The 19779-nt window shown below is 35.7% G+C and overlaps 1 protein-coding gene across 2 annotated transcripts in view; it reads right to left on the reverse strand.

The window, feature by feature from the left end:
* rnf24 (ring finger protein 24) overlaps positions 1–1912 on the reverse strand; it is a 37457-nt gene extending 35545 nt beyond the window's left edge. The window contains exon 1 of one of the 2 annotated variants that reach the window (XM_051116417.1): positions 1552–1912. The gene's annotated coding sequence lies outside the window, so the exon portion shown is untranslated. The remainder of the gene's footprint in view (positions 1–1551) is intronic. The other variant, XM_051116426.1, reaches the window with a different exon arrangement.
* Positions 1913–19779: the final 17867 nt, after the last annotated feature.

Below are 19779 nucleotides of genomic sequence, written 5' to 3' on the forward strand. Positions count from 1 at the left end.
AGACAGTCACCAAATTAGGCAAATAATAGCATGGACATATCATGAAAACCATGACTTAAACTAAGTTTAAAAAAAACGTAAGACCCATATAGACATATGATATAGCAATTTAAGTATCTAATGTCAAATATCGCAAGGCTTATACCAAGTTTCGGTGTACTATAACTAAACATTCCCCAGCGCTGGAGTTTATAATGAAGTGCACAGATTACTATTGTGTTTACTTTGTGTAAGAGAAGCACGTGGTAAACAAACAGCTGGGGTCAGGCCAGCACGCGGCTCGAACATTCTGCTTTTGCGCTTCGTTTTATTATCACTATGACGTCGAGAAGTTTGACACCACACGTGAATGAACGAGCATTCAGCAAAAAAAAAAAAAAAAAAAAGAAAAGAAAACAGACACAGCAAATAAAAGCCGTCAAAACGGCTCATATTCAAATGCAAGCCTGTTCAATTCAATCAGTTAAACACTTGCTATTCACATAACTGCGGTTATATTTGTATTGGGCTGATAGTAGGCGGTGTCTCTGCTGTCTATACAGAGTAATAAATGCTCTGTGCTTGTAAAAGCAAAGGCATATGTTTAATTGTAATTAACACTAACATTATACACCTATTAGTGACATTAAACACTTAGACTTACATTAGCTCACTAGCCGTTCTGCTATCTAATGCAGAATAGGGAAATCCGACTCATTTCTGCGAATCGATTCGTTTGAACAGTTAGTTTCAAAGAATCATTTAAAAATGATTCAACGTTCTTTTACGTCAAGATGTCTTTGCGTCATCCCAGGGTCCTGTCATCCCACAGAAGCATGTTGATTATTCAATAAAATCTTATGTTAGCACATATTGCTGCTTATTATGCTTTTATTACATTTGATTATTACTAATAATACTATATTATTGTAATACGTTCCAGGGTTTCAAGTAACACACATTTTATTCAGAATTTAAATCTAATTTGCATTTGCATTAAACTCTTATCTGAAAAGTTTATTCAGGTCCAAATTATATATTTATTTATTAAAGCCAATGCTTGTTGATATTGCTGTCAATAAATTAGTAAAAGTACATTTTAAATTTAATATTTAAGTTATTCGGCTTTTAGAATAACTTTCATAGTTTTCGCCTTATCAGTGAAATCGTTGGTTCAATTCAAGTCTTTAAGACATGTTGGATTACAAATCGGAATAATTCGAAAAAGCAGTTTTCGCTCAATGAGTTGAATGAGATATTGAATCACGAACCGTACGGGGCGATTCAGTCCGATTCGAAACAGATCGTTGTGAAGCGGTTCAATCGAAACATACAGAGATCCGACTCAAATGAATGATTCGTTCACGATTCGGACACGCTAACCAGCGGGCTAACGGTGTCTATAACGTTACAAGACATCAGTTTATGTCTTTTAAGCTTTGGTTTAAGGGTCTTTAATCGTGCAATCGAGAAATAAACATTGCAAAGGAAGAATGTCGTTTATGATAGTGCAACAACCACATGACTGTATGTGTTTATTGCTCATGTGGAGGTGTAGTATTATGGACTTACCAGCCTTTTCTCCGCCACTCCTCCCTCTTGCTCGACCACGAACCCAAACAGATGAAAGAGCTCAAATTCAGCGCCTCCGCAATATAATATACCTTCTACCTTCTTCTTTTAACAAGCGACCATAAATAAATCAGTCACGTCTTTAAGTGTGCATAAATCCGTGAGCATTATTAACCAATCAATTATCGTATAAACACAAGCATCGCAGGCTGTAAGTTCACGGATGCTCGTAAAACCGAAACTAAATTCGCTCTCCAGATCGCTTGAGACTGTATTGAGAAGTGCGCGCCCCTGATATACGTCTTCATGGGATGGTCGATTGAGATTTTTGGTGGTAGATGTGAACTCTGCACGTAGCTCACGACACGAGCAGGTCCCTCCTCCTTCATCACAGAAAGAGAGAGAGGAAGGGAGGGAGAGAGAGAGAGAGAGAGAGATCGGGGGAGGGGGGGGGGGGGTGAGTCTGTGCATGTGGGGAGGGATGCGGATGCTTTCACAGAAGGAGGGGCAGATTCATACGTAGCCCCTGCTGAATCTCCTTACTTAGACTATATGGACATTATATCCTCCTGAGATCCAACAATTCTTCTTCTTCTTCTCCTTTTTTTTCAGTGTAGTGTACGTATTTTATACTGTTTATAATATAACGCAACACCCAACATAGGATAAGTGGTTTGGAGAATGATTAAGTATAATATAATATAATATAATTAGTGCTGTCAAGCTATTAACTGCATCCAATTTTTTTTTGTACGTATGTGTGTATACTGTGTATATTGTGTATAGATAAATACACACACATACAGTATATATTTTAAAAATAATTACATGTATTTACATTTATATATTTATCATAATGTAATTCATATTATATATAAATATATTTAATATATAAACATAGCATATTTTTCTTAAATGTATACATGCATGTGTGTGTATTTATATAGATAATAAATATACAGAGAACACACACATTGGTTTGGATAATATAATATGATATAATATAATATAATATACACCTGCAACCTTAATAAGAATTGGATATGGTTCAAATGCTCACTGATGCTCCAGAAGGAAAAACCATGCATTAAGAGCCAAGGGGTGAAAACTTTTTGAATTTGAAGATCAGGGTAAATTTAACTTATTTTGTCTTCTGGGAAACATGTAGCAGTACTAAATGAAAAACGATGATATTTAGGCAAAATAAGAAAAAATCTCTATTCTGTTCAAAAGTTTTCCAGTTCATAGCTGTGGATCATTTAGGTAACAACACACTATTAAGAATCAAGAGGATGTAAACTTTTAACTGGGGTTAGTTTTATAAATTCAACTATTATTTACTCTTGTGGACTATATGTAAACATATTTTATGTGAAATATCTTATTCAGGTCAGTACTAAATAAACAATAACATGCGTTTTGTATGATCCATCTTATTTTAGTAAAATAATTCACATTTTGCAGATTCTGAAAGGAGGGTGTAAACTTTTGACCTCAACTATATAATATAATATAATAGCTATAATATATATTTATTTAAGACCTTTTGCATTTACAGTATATATAAGCATTCATATTTGATGAATCTAGGGCAGTCTTAGAAAGTTTGAATCGGTGCCCAATGCAAACCGTCTCTGGAACGCACAGTGAGTGGGCACACTTGGTTGAGACATAGCCTGTGCGCGTGTGCCAGTGCATGCCAATGAGGTGCCACTGACAGACACATATTGTACCAGAGCCAACTGGGCGGAATCATGGGAACCCATGAATAGCTGCCTGGGGGTGGGTCGGGAGACCAGGATGGCAGCGCTTACAAAGCCCTATTGAGGTCGACACACCGGGCGCTAGACTGGCACTGAATCAAGTGACATGTGGGGTATAAAGAGTGCAAGGAGGCAGGAAGCATAATCCTCCGTACAAACCGATGAAGCAGAATGGAGTAATACTCTATACATTGTATATGGACTTGTAGAATGTCAGTTAAAGCGATCTCAACATTTGCCAACCACCACAAACATCTTTTTGCCCCCATAATCAATGCTTACTCAAAACAGATGTCATGTCATTAGCGTACACATTACAGAATATTATAGAAGTCAGTAAGGACAAGAAACTGTTACCCTCATTCTTCAAAATACCTTCTTTTATGTTTAACAGAACAAAAAAACTCAAACAGGTTTGAAACAACTCGAGGGTGAGTAAATGATAATAGATGTTTGTGTAAATTACTCCTTTAACTGTCTTTGTGAACCTAGTCATTCACAAAAACATTTTGACATTGACCAATGCTTAAACATGCCCTAAAGTAGGCTAATATGCAGTGTTCAGTAGCACATTACATGCTTGTCTGTTAATAATAGCTTTGAGGCATATGTAAGTATGAGGTGAGTGTTAAATGAGCTCTATCACTTTTTTCAGTGTTTATCTTTCCATTGAAGTTATTACATTGTTTTGAATCCACCTAGAATAATGCAAAATATACATTTATTTCCATATTCTTTATCTGTTAATTAACATCTCCATTTACAGTGCAGAGATTCTGTTCATAAAGTCACACTGTCTTATGCTCTTATACACACGTAAGTGCTGATTTCACAGTGCAATCAAATTAAAAGCTGTTCAAGCACTTAGCTGTGACTTTTTCTTTTTTTCTTTTTCCTAGTTGTGATATGAAATACAGCCCACAAAATTGTAGAGATGCCACTCAATGATATTTACAGTAAAATGATTCCTATCTTCTGAATGTCTGTAAATTACTGATTTGTGCCATGTACATGTGAAGCTGAATCTTGAAAAGAGAGCACTGTGATGAAGGCTTCCTCTTGACTTTTTTATGAACTGATGTGTAGGTAGTTCTATGAATCATTTTTAAACAACTACACAGAGAACAGGAAACTGTCTCACAACAGGGGAGCTCTTTCTGTAGTCTATCTCCATGGTCACCATAAAAGCTGAAATCAAAAGTTCAGATCTTAATGCAGGCCTACTTGCAGTTTGCTACTTTGATTTGTATGTGAAAGCTTTTGTCGCCCTCTAGTGTTTGCAGGTTGCTATTACATTTGGGTTTTGCATTGCAGTAAGCCACTTTGAGTTGACTTCTAAAAAGGATTGGATTTATATGAAACATTTTGGGTTACATAACATATCTGCCACAATTATAAGTATAGCTTTCAGATTCAGAGCTAAATGTCTTTTGCTGTTTATTTTTATTTTTTTCAAACTTAAGATTTTTAAGGGGTTGTTAATATTTTTATTTATTTATTTATTTATTTATTTTGAGAGGAAAAAATGCATTATTTATTTAAACACACACACACACACACACACACACACACACACAATTGTAATAACTGTTTTCTATTTTGATATATTTTAAAGGTTAATTTATTTCCTATGATGGCAGCAGTGTCACATCATCCTTCAAGAATCAATGTCAACATTTTTTCAGCACTCTTTGATGAACAGAAGTAGAAAGAACAGCATTTATTTACAATAGAAATGTTTTGTACCATTATAAATGTCTTTACTGTCACTTTCATCACTTTAATGCATCCTTGCTGAATAAAAGTATTAATTTATCGTATTTCAGTCATCTTTTGAGAATACGCTTACATCAAATGAAATGCAAATAAGTACAAATCTAGTGTGCTACTGTATATATGCACATTTCTTTATTTGCTACACGATTCTCTTAAGTTGACATAACAAACACACCCTACAGGGCGGTGTAGAGGTTTTTGTTGTTGTTATTGTTATGTAATGTGGTTGGAGCATCAGCTGTTCTAACAGTTATTGGGAATCGTATTTACTATACACCTAAAGGCAACAACTGACCTTTAACCAAAATAGAGAGAGACTTGACAGAGTCAAGATGAGGCTTGAGGGTCAACATTCAGTTTGACTTATCAGAGAGGCATATAAATCCTCATACCAGGTGTTGTTTGAATATTAGTGGTAAGAAAATGTGCTATAATGGGTAAGGTAATGAGATAATGAGTTACAGATGGAGGATAATAGGGGTCCAAACACCGATAATTTCAAATCAATATTTCATGTCTATTTATTTGGTAAGCAACAGTGCAGTAAGTTGAATAATGTGGCCTGTTAGAGTATAATAAACTCCTTCACTGTGATAAAAACACCTGTATCCTACCGTAAATCATCTTTTAACTATATATTTCTAGACTAAAATCTATAAAATATTTCCACAACAGTTTTTTCCTTTTCTATTCTACATCTATCCTCTAGGTGGCAGCAAAATAGCATTCATGGCCTGTTGAAAGGTTATGCATTTTATGCAAGATGGGAGCATATGAAGCCTTACTTGATATACGTGGGTAGTGTTTTACTGTGCCTCTTTTAATGCCTCTACATGGCTAGAGATTACACACTCTGCTTGTCCTTTTATCCCCTCATTTGGAGCTGCACTAATGGTTATGATACATCAGAGGATGTGTGAATCACAGATTCCCCCTTTCAGTAGCTAGAGATGATGTATGAAGTTTCCATGGTTTCTGTAGAGCATAAAACACAGAGATTCATGTTCCTACACAAGCAATCACAGACAGCAGATGGTTTAATTTGAATGACTAAAGGAGATTTCCTATTTTAACAGTGTCAAGGATACTTTCTGCAATGCTCAACCATCTATATCTCAGAAAATTCTTTTAATTCTTTTTTTTTAGAACACCATAGGAAATAAGAGATATGCATCTGCATAATTATCAATTGTATTTAATAGTATTTAGATAAACCATTCAATTATCTTACCCCATTTTGAAATTATTTAAAAGCAAAACTGTACTTGTTTTTTTTTTTTTTTCCTGATGCTTCAAACATAATCTGTATTTATGTTTGTTTTTAAAACAACAATGTATGTTGCTACCTGAAAAAAAAAATGCAATTCTCAAGAACAGATAAGATTGAGAACTAGTTGTTGTGGTTAAGCAGGTGCAACGACAGCTGTCATTTTCACATCAATAAGTCAAAGATATTACAAAAGATCATTCCAGGCAATGCTAGGGAACAGTCTGTGCAATGCATACAAAGGTGGTGTCCTTTTGAAGGCACTGTTAACAGACAATACCATTTCAATGCCCCTCAAATAACTGGTTATTTGCTAGCCGATAGAGGACACTTCACCCCAGACATTTCAGCAGTAGAGCCTGTGGCATTACTTACAGCTAGAGAACAGTTGCATAACATGTCTTCATGGCCTCTTTTACTAATGAAGAGATGTGAACACTGAAGCCTTTGACTTTCTTTAAACAGTGTTAACTGCTATCAGTCTCTCTCTACAATTCAAAGAATTTTGTATTCATATGCACGTACATTGCATTACAGTCAGGTCATTTAGTAGCTCTGGATGTTCATGAGCTGCTTCTGAACAATTTAAGGGTGACACTTCACATTGCAGCTTAACTATTAGTAACACTGTTGACATACTGGTTATACACTACAGGTCAAATGTTTGAAATAATTAAGATTTGTTAAAGGAGACCTATTATGCCTATTATGTAATATAAATTTCAGGTGTCCCCAGAAGGTGTCTGTGAAGTTTCAGCTCAAAGTACCCCACAAATCATTTATTATATCACTCTGTTAAAGGGATCATCGGCTGCAATGTTCACTTTTACATGTTGTTTGAACATTAATGTGTGTTGGCAGTGTATGTACACATCTACCCTATAATGATAAAAATCTATGGAGTGGTTTTTAATTAATCTGTAAACAATAATATCCCCTTTTTTCAAATCAAGCCATTCTCAGATGGCATCACACCGACAGAGGCCGTTCCCACGATAGTTGATTGACATGAGTGTCTTACCTCAGACCCGCCTAAATCAGCTGTAACAGTCCGACCTCCATAGTTTTGATGGCGGAGCAGGGATGTAAGTTAGACAAGAATATCTCTGATTGAGCGATTGAGCTGTTGTGTTGCTGGATGTAATAATGAACATAGCGGTCGTCATTTACTCCCGACATCTGAGCTGCTGAAGATGCAGTGCATTACTTTTGTTTGTGAAGGGAATGCACCTCCCAATCTACATAAATGCATCTATGTTCACGCAAATCATTCATGATCCAGTTTCACCTATACAGCAGAAGTGAGTACAAGGTTTTTTTTTTATTAATCTCTTCAATCACCTTTCCTAAACGTGCTAGTTAGCAAGTTTTGTGGCTAAATGCAGCTAAAGTAAACAGGCTTGTCACTCCACAGAGAGAAGAGAGGGGCGGGGCGAGTAGAGCTCATTTGCATTTAAAGGAACAATCTGTCAGAATGGGATAATTTTTGCAGAGCTCTTTTTGACAAGGTAAAAAAGGTGTTGTTTTACACTACCATTGAGAATTTTTAACCAAAGTATATTATAGACTTTTCATTAAGACCCTAAAGAATCATATCAACTTGTGGAAAATGACCCCTTTAATGCCCATTTTGAGTGGAAGCAGAAACACCCCGTTATCGCGCATGTCTCTTTAAATGCAAACGGGCTGCTGCTCCCCGCCCCCTTTTCCAGAATAGGCCTGTGCCTTTACAGCTTGTACCTTGGATGCTATGCTAAAAACATCTATTTGGTTTAGATTATCATGTGTTTTGAACTATATTAGTTTAAACATCTGATATAGCACATGCACAGAAAGCAGCTGTCACACAGCATGTGAGTACTAAACTAAGTTCTCTTTCATATCTTATTGCTTAAACTGTCAAATACACACAAGCTCATGTTAAAAATTACATTGTCAACTTTTGGGTTTGCATAAACAAAGAGCTCTGTCTTTGCAAGGCTGAGCTGCAGATGATGCTCTTTGATTTAAACAGATATGTCTGAAAGGCAGGCAGAAGTCCCTTTATGACTGTGCCTAGTGAGGTTGTGTAAATGGAGAAAAGAAAAGGACCACGCACTGAACCTTGAGGAACCCCACTGATTAGTTGATGTCACTCAGACATCGGGCTGCCCTCGACTAAAGATTTTTATGGTCAACTAGTGTTTCATTTTAAGCATTAGTCGACTATTAGTTGCACGTTTCTAAACCATATAAATCATAATAATGAGCCTTTAATTGCCTACATAGCCTAATAAGTGCTCAAGCACACACAAAAAAAGTTTGCCACAGCGCACCCGTGAAGTTTCGTGCAGACTAAGTTCACAGAGACCAAGATGGCAGAAAGCGCATCCTGTTTGCTTTTTATTATTTTACAAAAGCACAACATTTCGTTGTCATTGTGAGAGCACACAAATAAATGTAGCGTCTTTACAGATTCGAAAGATTTTATTACTTTTATCTGTATGACCAAAAATGACAGAGTATTTTAAGAGCAAGAAACCGCATCTGCGCCTCCATCTGTCATGCAGTGATTGCGCTACTATTTAGCTTCCACACTCCACACAGACACTTCAATAGCACACATTGTTCTTGGTCAACATTAGTCTATCACAGACTGCATGACTTTGCTACTTACTGTGGATTTTTTTGTTTTTTCTGTGACTAAGCGACTAATACAATTTTGGTTGACCAAGTGCCTTCTAGGTTAGTCGACTATTAGGGGGCAGCCCTACTCAGACACCTAATTTTTCCACAAAATCCTAAAAGATCTACCTGTGAGGTAGAACTGAAGCCATCAAAGTACCATACCTGTGACGCCTAAGTCAGAACGGATAGACTGGAAGATCTGGTGGTTAAGAATGTCAAAGGCTGCAGACAGGTCCAGCAGAAGAAGAACAGATGATTTGGAGTTTGCTCTTGCCAGCTGAAGAGTTTCAGCAACGCTTTGTGAAGTGTACACTTGTGAAACCAGAATAGTTGTTGTCAACCAAGTTGTTCTTTGACAGAAAAGCAGAGAGCTGACTGAACACAACTCATTCAAGAGATTTAAACAGAAAAGGCAGAAGAGAGACTGGTTTGTAGTTTTCAACTGCTGTGGGATTGAGTTTTGGCTTTTTAAGCAGCGGGTTACCCGAGCCTGTTTACAGTTTTTCTCAGTCGCTTTGGTGCATTTCTCAAATCATCCTTAACATTTGCAAAGAAGTATGTGCATTTCTCAAAACAATTCATACAAACAGCACAACGCAATGGATTACCTGCAAAAAGCCTGTAACTTACTTAAAATCTTTAGTTCATCTACCAAAAGTAAGTATGCATATCAATTAATATATCAGTGCCATCAGAATGAAAAGTCCTTGTGTCATTGTGTTCACAAACAAGATTGTCAAAATGCTTAGTCATGTTGTCAATCTAACAGTGTACTCTATTAGCATTACCTGATGTAAACTATAGCAATAGCTTGCATGACAGTTACTGTATTGAAATGCTGAAGGCTGCAATTCTTATATGTGCCATATATCCATTTCAAAAGTACAAATGTACATATTACTGTATGTGAGATATTGATTGAAAGAGACTGGATAGGACAAAAAAAAAAAAAAAAGAAAAAAAAAAACACATTATAAAGTCATTGAGACAGACAAGAAAAAGAAATATCCCTGATAGTACACGTACATCACTAAGACGTCTATTTTACATCTACATTTACATCTGCAAGATTTATTTTTTAGAATGTTCGCTCATCTGCACATTTCCTACCAGGTGTCAAATAAACTTTTATTAGATGTCTTTACTTTAAGATGTTTATGATTTAGAGTGTATGTAAAACTGACATCTTACAGATGTCTGTGAGATGTTTGTACATGGCAGATGCACAAAAGCGAAAATACAAGATTAGAAAGGCAAACACAGGAATCAACCCTTAGGCAGAACTTTGCTTTTGCATACAGCACTGTATGAGGAATTTCAGAGAACTGGTTTGTTATTGGTTAATCTACATTCCCTTATTAGTGAAAGTCAAGATTCACCTGCACAATGCATGGCAAATTTACAGATAGACTAACAGGAATGTGTACAAAATATACTTGACAGTTTATGACAACTATATCAACCATTTTGCATTTAATGACTTATATGATGAACTAATGACTAGATGTTTTGATGGGTAAGACTATTGCACAGAGGACTATATAATACATTTTGAGCAACATGATACTAGCAACTGATAATGTAGAAAAACACAGACAAATGTACATAATCAATTGCATGAATGTACCAAAGCAATCTTGTTCAAAAGAATAAGAAAATGCTATTACGATGTGCACAAGTGACTAGATGATGCAGAGATTGAACAAGTAGTTTTGAGAGTGTCATTTCTGATCTGAGAAATGCACCAAAGCGACTGAGAAACACTGTAAATGCGGTGGGAAATTTTCCAGTAGTGAGGGATGTGTTTATGATGTGAGTGAGAGTGGGTAGAAATGTTGATGAGATCACCTGCAGTGGTTGGGAGGGCATTGGGTCTAAGGGACAAGTTGTGGGACGGCTGGCAGACAGAACTTTGGAGACCTCATTATCTGTAAGAGGAGAGAAGGAAGAGTGGAATGTGTGTGGGTGGAAGTTGGCTGTGTAGAGAACTGGTTGCCACCTTATCAGTGTAATAGCTGGCAAAGACATCAGCAGTCAGAGAAGAAGTGGAAAGAGGTGAGGGAGACAGTGAAGAGAAGGGAATGTTGTGAATAGTTTCCAAGAGTCTGAGGTGTTGCTGATTTTGTTTTGGTTGTGAAATATCTTGGCAACAGAAACAATAAAAGGAGAATGGTACTTCTCAACATCTCTCAGCTTAGTTTGATGGTTATGGAGAACATCTGTGAGCCAGGGGCTGGGAGGTCTAACAAGTACCGGCCTGGAGGTGAAAAGACACATTATGATCAAGGCAGGGTAACTGCTTTCATGTAACTATATGTTGGAAAGTATACTAGTTCAAGGTGAGCATGAATCTGTACAGCACCAAGACCCATCTCAAGCAAACCATACTGTATTTACTCTTTACCTGCAGGAGTCGTTTACAAGTAGCAGGCACAGTTAATAAATAACTTTTTCAATGGTGCCACAAGACAGGATGCATCTGGAGATTTCAACTATACTTCATCCGTTCTTTTTGTGGGTTACAGAGCATATGTTAAGTATTGCTGGGTTAATGTTTGTTTACTGCACAAGTTACTGCTCCAGTGATTCAGTAAGTAAAAAATGATTCAGACAGTTGTGCATCCACATTTGTGACCCAGGACTACAAAAGCAGTAATAAGGGTATTTAAGGGGTTTTTAAATTGAGATTTATACATAATCTAAAAGCTGAATAAATAAGCTTTCCATTGATGTATTGTATGGTTTGCAACAATAGTTGGTCAAGATACAACTATTTAAACATTTGAGGGTACAAAAAAATCATAATACTGAGAAAATCACCTTTAAAGTTGTCCAAATTAAGTTCTTAGCAATGCATATTACTATTGAAAAATGAAGCTTTTATATATTTATGGTAGGAAATGTACAAAATATCTTCATGGAACAATACTTAATATCCTAATGATTTTTGGCATAAAAGAGAAAGAAATCAATAGTTTTGACCCATACAATGTATTTTTCGCTACTGCTACAAATATGCCCATGTTTCTTATGACTGGTTTTGTGTTGTAAACAAGGACGTTATTTTTACTTTCAACAACACCTTTTAAGATGCAGCTAACAGATGCACTGTGGGAATCAACCTTAACAGATGAAAGGATAGTACGACAAAGATACTGCTTTCCTCAGCGGACATTCAAACTAATGTTTTACTGTGAATATGAGATTGAGCTAAAGAATGAATGCTGTATCAGATGCAGGTAATCACACTTGCTCAGCCCATCTCTGTCATAATACTGTCTACATAATACAGTGAACTTTTAATACAGTAATACAATAAGCTTTTAATTAATCAACTCAACGTTCCTTTGTTACTAGTTCGAAAGTGACATTTTCAAATTAGTAATGGAGGCTTGGGCTCAGCTGTACAACTGTCAACGCATCTTAACACCAAATTAATTACCAAATAACTTTTCTTATGTATTTACACATCTGTGTCATTGAACTCTTGTATAAAGCCGTGCAATATGTACAGCCATATTACACGGCCACGATGTGATATGGCTCATTTAGCGTTCGGCATTTGCCATATAAATACATGATACAAAAATATAAACTTCAACTTACAAGCCGAAAATGATTCACATAAATCTTATATTCTTGTAACTTATTTTTTCTTCAAAATTCACTTGAACTTTCAGACTGAAAATACATCCTAGTGATTCATAACCTGTACATCTGTAGTGTGCTTTCTTCTGTCATCTGAGACTGTTCGGAAATCTTGGCGGGCTGGAGAATAACAGCACGCTATCTCTGAGACGCACAGCTGCTGGCCCATCTGCTGTGTGACAGACAGGTCTGTTAGGAAAATATGAATGGCAATGTGAAGTCATTAGTTCTGGGTGAATGTGGTTAATATGCACTGATCTGAGATCACTCCCACCAAAACCAAACACACTGATATTCATGAAAGTAAAAAGCACCAGCAGGTTTTGTCTTAGATTAGTGCAACTGCAGGGGGGTCCAACTGACAATTCTAAAACAATATGGTCAGACTGACATTTAACCAACATGTTGACTAAATTACATCACAGCTGGCTATTTTAAGGATTTTATTATTTTATTTTATTTATTTTATTTTAATGCCATGGAAAAAAAAAAAACATTTTTTTCTTCTTTTTTAAATAAGGAGGGTCTCCTTTCTTCTTTAAATCACTGGAAAATTAAACCCACTGGGATTTGGCCGATGTATTTTCACTCTTTTGTAAGCTTTTACATAGAGTGTAAAATGAATGAGTGAAATCTCCCAGAGCAAATGTTCTTTAAACAGGAATCAACTAAATCCTGACTGTTGTCCAGGGTGTCTGTGTGTGTTCTTTACGGCTTAAAGGGATAGTTTGCAAATTCTGTCATCATTTACTCACTCTCATGTCGTTCCAAACCTGAATGACTAATATATGTTTCTCCAAACAAAAAGCTTGTGTAAACATATTATATTAACATTACAAACTACACAAATGACCTTTAACTGATCACTAGCTTCAGCCTTGTTACTGTGAGTATGTTTGTGTATAACATGATCCTCGTCTCAGTCGGGTTCTGACTGTCTGGCGGTGAAGGTATGCTGACTAACCCAGCTGATAGACTGTTTACAGTATCATTTTACCACATGCTATAGAGGCAGAGGGCAAGAACAGTTTGAACCTGTAGCCTCTGACGCTAATAGTCCTCTACCATGCTCATTTTACCCTTTTCCTGGGTCTTGTTGTTTCTGATTAAAGATAATTTTAAAGCACTTATTGTGATCTTGGTATCAAATGTTTATTTAGTGATGCATCTTTAGTATCACTGGGTTATACAGCAGTACTTGAGCTAGAAGGACAGTTGGTTTGTTGGTTTGAAGGTGATTTAACAAACTGTAGCTGAAAGGAACCTGGAAGGGAACCATCTTTGCTAGTATTACAGCACTCTGGTGATTTGTGGTGTCAACTAAATACACAAACTGTACTGTACAGACTTTATTGTGATTTTAGCAAGCCAGTGATCCTAAAATGAGCTACTGTAGGTGTCTTAGAACCATTTGATATTTAGATTTGGTCTGCCATCTACTTGATCCAAATGTTGTTCATGAGTCCCTTGTTTGTCCAGAACAGTTAAACTGCCCAGTGTTCCTCAGAAAAAAATCCTTCAGGTCCCACTAATTCTTTGGTTTTCCAGCGTATTTTGCGTACTTGAACCCTTTCCAACAATGATTATGATTTTGAGTTCCATCTTTTCACACTGAGGACAACTGAAGGACTTGATACAATGCAACTATTACAAAAAGTTAAAACACTCATTGATGCTCCAGAACGAAACACAATGCATTAAGAGCATTAAGGGGGTGAAAACTTTTGAACAGAATGATGATGTGTACATTTTTCATATTTTGCCTAGCATTTTTTTTTTTTTTCATTTAGTACTGCCCTTCAGAAGCTACAAAAGATACTACATATTTCCCAGAAGACAAAATAAGATCACTTATCCTGATCTTTAAATTCAAGTTTTCACCCCTAGGTTCTTAATACATTGTTTTTTTCTTCTGGATCATCAGTGAGCGTTTGAACTTTTTGTAATAGTTGCATCCCAGTTGTTCTCAGTCTGAAAAGATGGGCCTCAAAATCATACAGTCATACATTTGTGTGACCTGGACGATTTTTCTGAAGAACAGCTGGCAGTTTAACTGTTCAGGACAAACGAGGAACTCATAAACAACTATCACACAAACATAAAAACAATGTAATCTTTTGAATGGGGTCATTTTTAGAAATTCAACTATTATTTTCTCTTGTGGACTATATGTAAACATAATTTATAATGGCTGCTAAAAATTCAATAATATTATTGTCTTTACTGTATTTTCGATCAAACAAAAGAGACTTATTTTAATAGCATTAAACCAAAATCTTCAATATTTGGAACAATTGACCAGTAGTGTTAATTTTATGTAAATTGCTGATAATTATTTATAAATATGTTAATTTTTATAATGTCATAGTTTAAGACTTAAAATGAAGACATAACAAGGTCTGGGACAAAGGTAAAACAATAAATTCTATACAAAAAAAAAAGGCTATGAAATGTAATATGTATAAAACAACAAACTAATGTGAAATGTATAAAACGTTTCAAGTCAAGAAATAAAAAGTTTGTTTTGATAAAAATCAAACCCTGGGACATAAAACTGTCCATTAAGTTAAAGGAACATACATATTTATATTGGAAATACAAATTTGGTGGAACCTAAAACTTCCCAGATGCAATCCGGGCATGATCACTGATATGAAACCACCCAAAAAGATGTTTATGAAAACCCAAAACCAGATTCCTGATGTGCAGAGGGTCTTTGAACTCACCCCAGGACACATTTGCAAAGGACCTGTGTCCTGTCCCCCACAGAGACCTAAGACCCATGAAGGTAATCAAGTCCATCCCACCCTCTCCGGTTGTGTCTCTCCCTTTCTGAGGAAATACCTGCGAGAAGGATGGAGATGAATTGTTTGAGTCCATCACCGCCACAGGCTTCCTTCCTATGATTCAGAGAAGAGGATATGGGCCATGTTATTACAGACACACCCAACGTGAGACAGGACAGAAAGACAGACACCCGATGTCACCTCACCCAGTGTACCACAGCCTAAGAATAGCAGGGCGGAAGGTACAAGGAACATAACGGCTGTTGGAAGAAGAGGATACAGACTCCCTGCAATCATCGTGACTCTTTCGTTGGTGTATCCTATTGGTGTATTCAGATTTAAGCAGCAACATTATTATTGTTTTATTGACTACATTATAGTTTAGATGTAACATGAAGTATATTTTTACCTCACCTTAGAATTTTTTTTATTTAGGTGTATGGTTAATTTCCACTCAGGAATTGCTAGGAAATGTTACAAACATATACAAAGAAATGGCAGTAACTTCCCCAATACTGGTGGCCATTGCGAATTTGAACAATTTTCTATTTACTCTAACTTCTAGTTAAATAGGATAACAGGGATTTCAGCATAGTTTACATACCACCATTTAGGTGTGCACTGAGTACAGAAGAACAAGTGCGGCACAACAAAATTTGGTTTCATGCACAAATACACTATGAAATGTGGTTTCATGTCCCTAAATAATAGTTTGTACTGTTATAGTTAAGTCTTTATGTAAGCAGCTGAAAGTGGGGGGTGTGCTGTGCTGCCCTAATGAATTATGGCACATTTGAAAACGAGATTTACTCGTAACGCATGGTAACAGAGCACTGTGTCATACAACCACAATGAAGAGAAGGCCAGCTCTCCAGCCAAAAGTGTTGCGCAACCAGAGCTGTGAGCGAAAGCATACAAAAGAGCTGGTGAGGAAGCAAAAGTGAGATAGCGAACGAGTGCAGGCAGTGGTGTGACTGTCTTGGCTTGCCTGGTCAGACTGGAACTCATTCATTTTGTTGCAAAGAACAGAGTCTTTATATGCAGTCAATTAAAATGCCTCTCACATCAGGTACAGCATGTTACAACTGGCTTTGTTTGCATCATTCTTTAACGCTTATTATCACCCAAAATAAATAAATAAAATTATATATATACAGTATATATGACAAGAACGGGTATTGTTTTGGTTTTAGGACAACTTTGATGAAAAGTTTTGATTCACTTCAAATGTTGACTACTGTATATAGCGATTTTAATCGATTCTCATTTTTACGTAACAATATCGATTCTTAAATCCCAACAATCGATTAGTTTAGCCTGTTTTTGGTTAATGCATGGAACACTGTGTGCAATAAATCGCAATAAGCTTTGTGTTTTGTTATTTTTTATATGAAGCAAAGTCTTAGATTTCAAGTTCTGTCCATTTTATTACAGTATTCAAACAATAAATGGCATTGTGGCGCTGTTTAATGTGGAGTGACAGTTTTTTGTAGTGCCTCAGTTGCAAAGTAGCTGCAGCACAAAGCGAACGTGAACTGATCATCTCCTCAGCTTTAATACCAGTTTCAGCATGGAATAAACATAAATAAACCAAAGTTAAAATTGTTAAAATGAAAGTATGACTTACCAAAATCTGTGTCCCATCTCACGTAATCACTCAATCAATGTTTCAACCATGCAAAAACGTCAGTATAACAGCTTTTAAACAATAACACGTGACGTCACGTTTACCTCTGAAAAAACATTTTTGGTGTCCATAAACTTGCTAGTCAGCTAGAAATATTAACCTTAGAGAAGAGCATTTTGCTAAATATATGTACCTTATAACATTCATTAGCATTTTTTTTTTACTGTTCTTCAGTGTTTAATTTAAGTTAATAAATCTGTCAGGTTTTTTATGACAGCCACAATTAAAATGTTTATATTTCAAAAAACAATTTTCTTCCCTGAGAAAATATGGCATGTACTGTACCTGATATATATCCAAAATAATTGATATATCGAATCGAATTGGAAATCAAATTGAATTGTTAAATTTGTGTGAAAACCCAGTCCTGACATATTATATGTATATATATTAGTAACATTATGAAATATTGTTTCAATTATAATAACTTCTATTTTAATATATTTTTAAATTATTGTTTTCCTTTGATGTCCAAAATTAAATTTCAGTAACCATTACTAGAGTCTTCAGTGTCACATGGTTTTTCAGAAATCTTTCTGATATAATGAAGTTTGATTTTTTTTTTTTTTACTTTTCTTCTTAGCAATACTGAGATTGAATTATAACAGAAAGTACATTCAAAGATAAAACTGCAAGAAAAAACATAAAATACAAAAATACCCTAAAAATATAAAAACAAAATTTCCAGAACATTTAGTAATAATACTCCAAAAAATAATAAAAGATATACACTTGCACATATATACATATACATCCATACATAAACAAAATATACATCCCTTCAAATAAAAATATATTTTTTTAAAACATACAAGGGTGACTGCAAAAAGGGCCATAAGCATCCACATTACATTCATTTAACAGTCTAATACCATAAGGAATGGTTGAATTAGCATAATGTTTTGTCCTTGCTTTGAATAATGTCAAATTACTTTGCTTCCTAAGAAGCCAACCAGTTTTTTCACCCCTGAAGAGGATGGTCATTCTGAAATGTCATATGCTGATTTGGTGCTAAAAAAAAAAAAAAAAAAAAAAAAATCTTATTATTATCATAGATGAAAACAGTTGTGCTGCTTTTTAAATATGATTGATTATTTTTATTTTTAAACCATAATGCATTCTTTTCAGGATTCTTTGATAAATTGAAAGTTCTTTTTGTAACAATATCTTCACATTTGATCAATTAAATACATTTTCGCTGATTAAGCATACAGCAGTAATTAATTTTTTTTTCTGTTCTATTCTGTTCTTTGGGTGGATCTAAATATTTTTAGGAAAACTTTATGTATAACACGTTCTACATTTCTAAACTTCCTCCTGTTCTCTCTCTCTCCTTTTTTTTTGTCAGGTTTCCCAGGCTGATCCTGGATCAAATGGCTCTAGTAAAACCTTTATACAGGGAATCGCATTTGAGTTTGGCCTCAATCTTTAGAGGACAGCATTGATTTGGTGGTGCTGTTTTTTAAAAAGTAACATTTTTAGAATTTAGTTCACAAGTTAAATGTTCCACTTTAATGGAATCTCTGTCTTTGTCCTTTTGGGGCTTGATATATGAACTATTCCTACAAAATTTCAGAAATTAAATAAATTACTGAAACTATAAAGAGCCTCTCCTTTCCAGACAAAATTATATCATTACTCATAACAAGCAAAACAACTCAAAATCTTAGTTCAGCCCACAAGGTAGCCACTGCCAACATTCACAATGAAGCTGCCTAATGAGAACGATTCCACCCAGTTCCTGTGCTCGCTTTCTCCTCCCATTAATGAAAAGACACTTTCTTCCTTCTCTTTTGTACTCTTGATGCACATGGCCAATGCCAGTTGGACTGCTAGAGAAAACGGGGGCTAGACGGGCAGCATTCACAATGTGCAGGCTATGTGCCCCACTGAAGTCACCAACAGAAGGGCCATTCTAGTAGACCAGTCCACTGGTGAAGGCCTATTACCACATTCCACTTTGTTACACTTATTCAAGAGGCTCGTGTCTATTCACGTGCAGGCCACATAACAGCAGCCTTTCTATTAGGGCCAAGCTTGCTTTGACATCACCAAGATAACACATACAAAGTGGAGCCCATGTGTTACTGAAACCAGCGACAGTGTGGTTTGCATACGACTGCATGTATTAGACTTGTTTCAAAGTGGTTAACCGCTGCTCAGCAAGTAAAGAGATTCAAAGTGGGTGATTTCTCAAAGATTAGAAAGAGTCATTGTGTTTATAGGTAATTATGCCCGCACACATGTATATTTGTGTGTAACTAAACTCTTTCTATCCAACAACAGCATTTTCCATCCAGTCGACACTAATTTAGAGAATTTACAAAATAGCACAATAAGCATATCTTAATCTGTGTGTGTAGGTGAAATACTTCAGACGCCAATGGCAAATGACTTTTTAAAACCAAACAGAGTTTGTTAATGAGGTATATGCAGTGTTTTCAAAACAGAGGAATCTGACCAGTGTTTAAATTTGAAAGAAGATTATACTGTCAACAAGCGTCTGTGCTCCACCCGACAATTCTTACTGTTTTTTTCCACCTTGAGTAAACATAAAACTGAATGTTATTTAGATTAAATCTTTTAAGCAACTTGGATGTTTCAACCAAAATAAAGCTTTGAGTGCCACAAATT

Source organism: Labeo rohita, chromosome 1, assembly GCF_022985175.1.
Source record: "Labeo rohita strain BAU-BD-2019 chromosome 1, IGBB_LRoh.1.0, whole genome shotgun sequence".
Classification (NCBI taxonomy): Eukaryota; Metazoa; Chordata; class Actinopteri; order Cypriniformes; family Cyprinidae; genus Labeo; species Labeo rohita.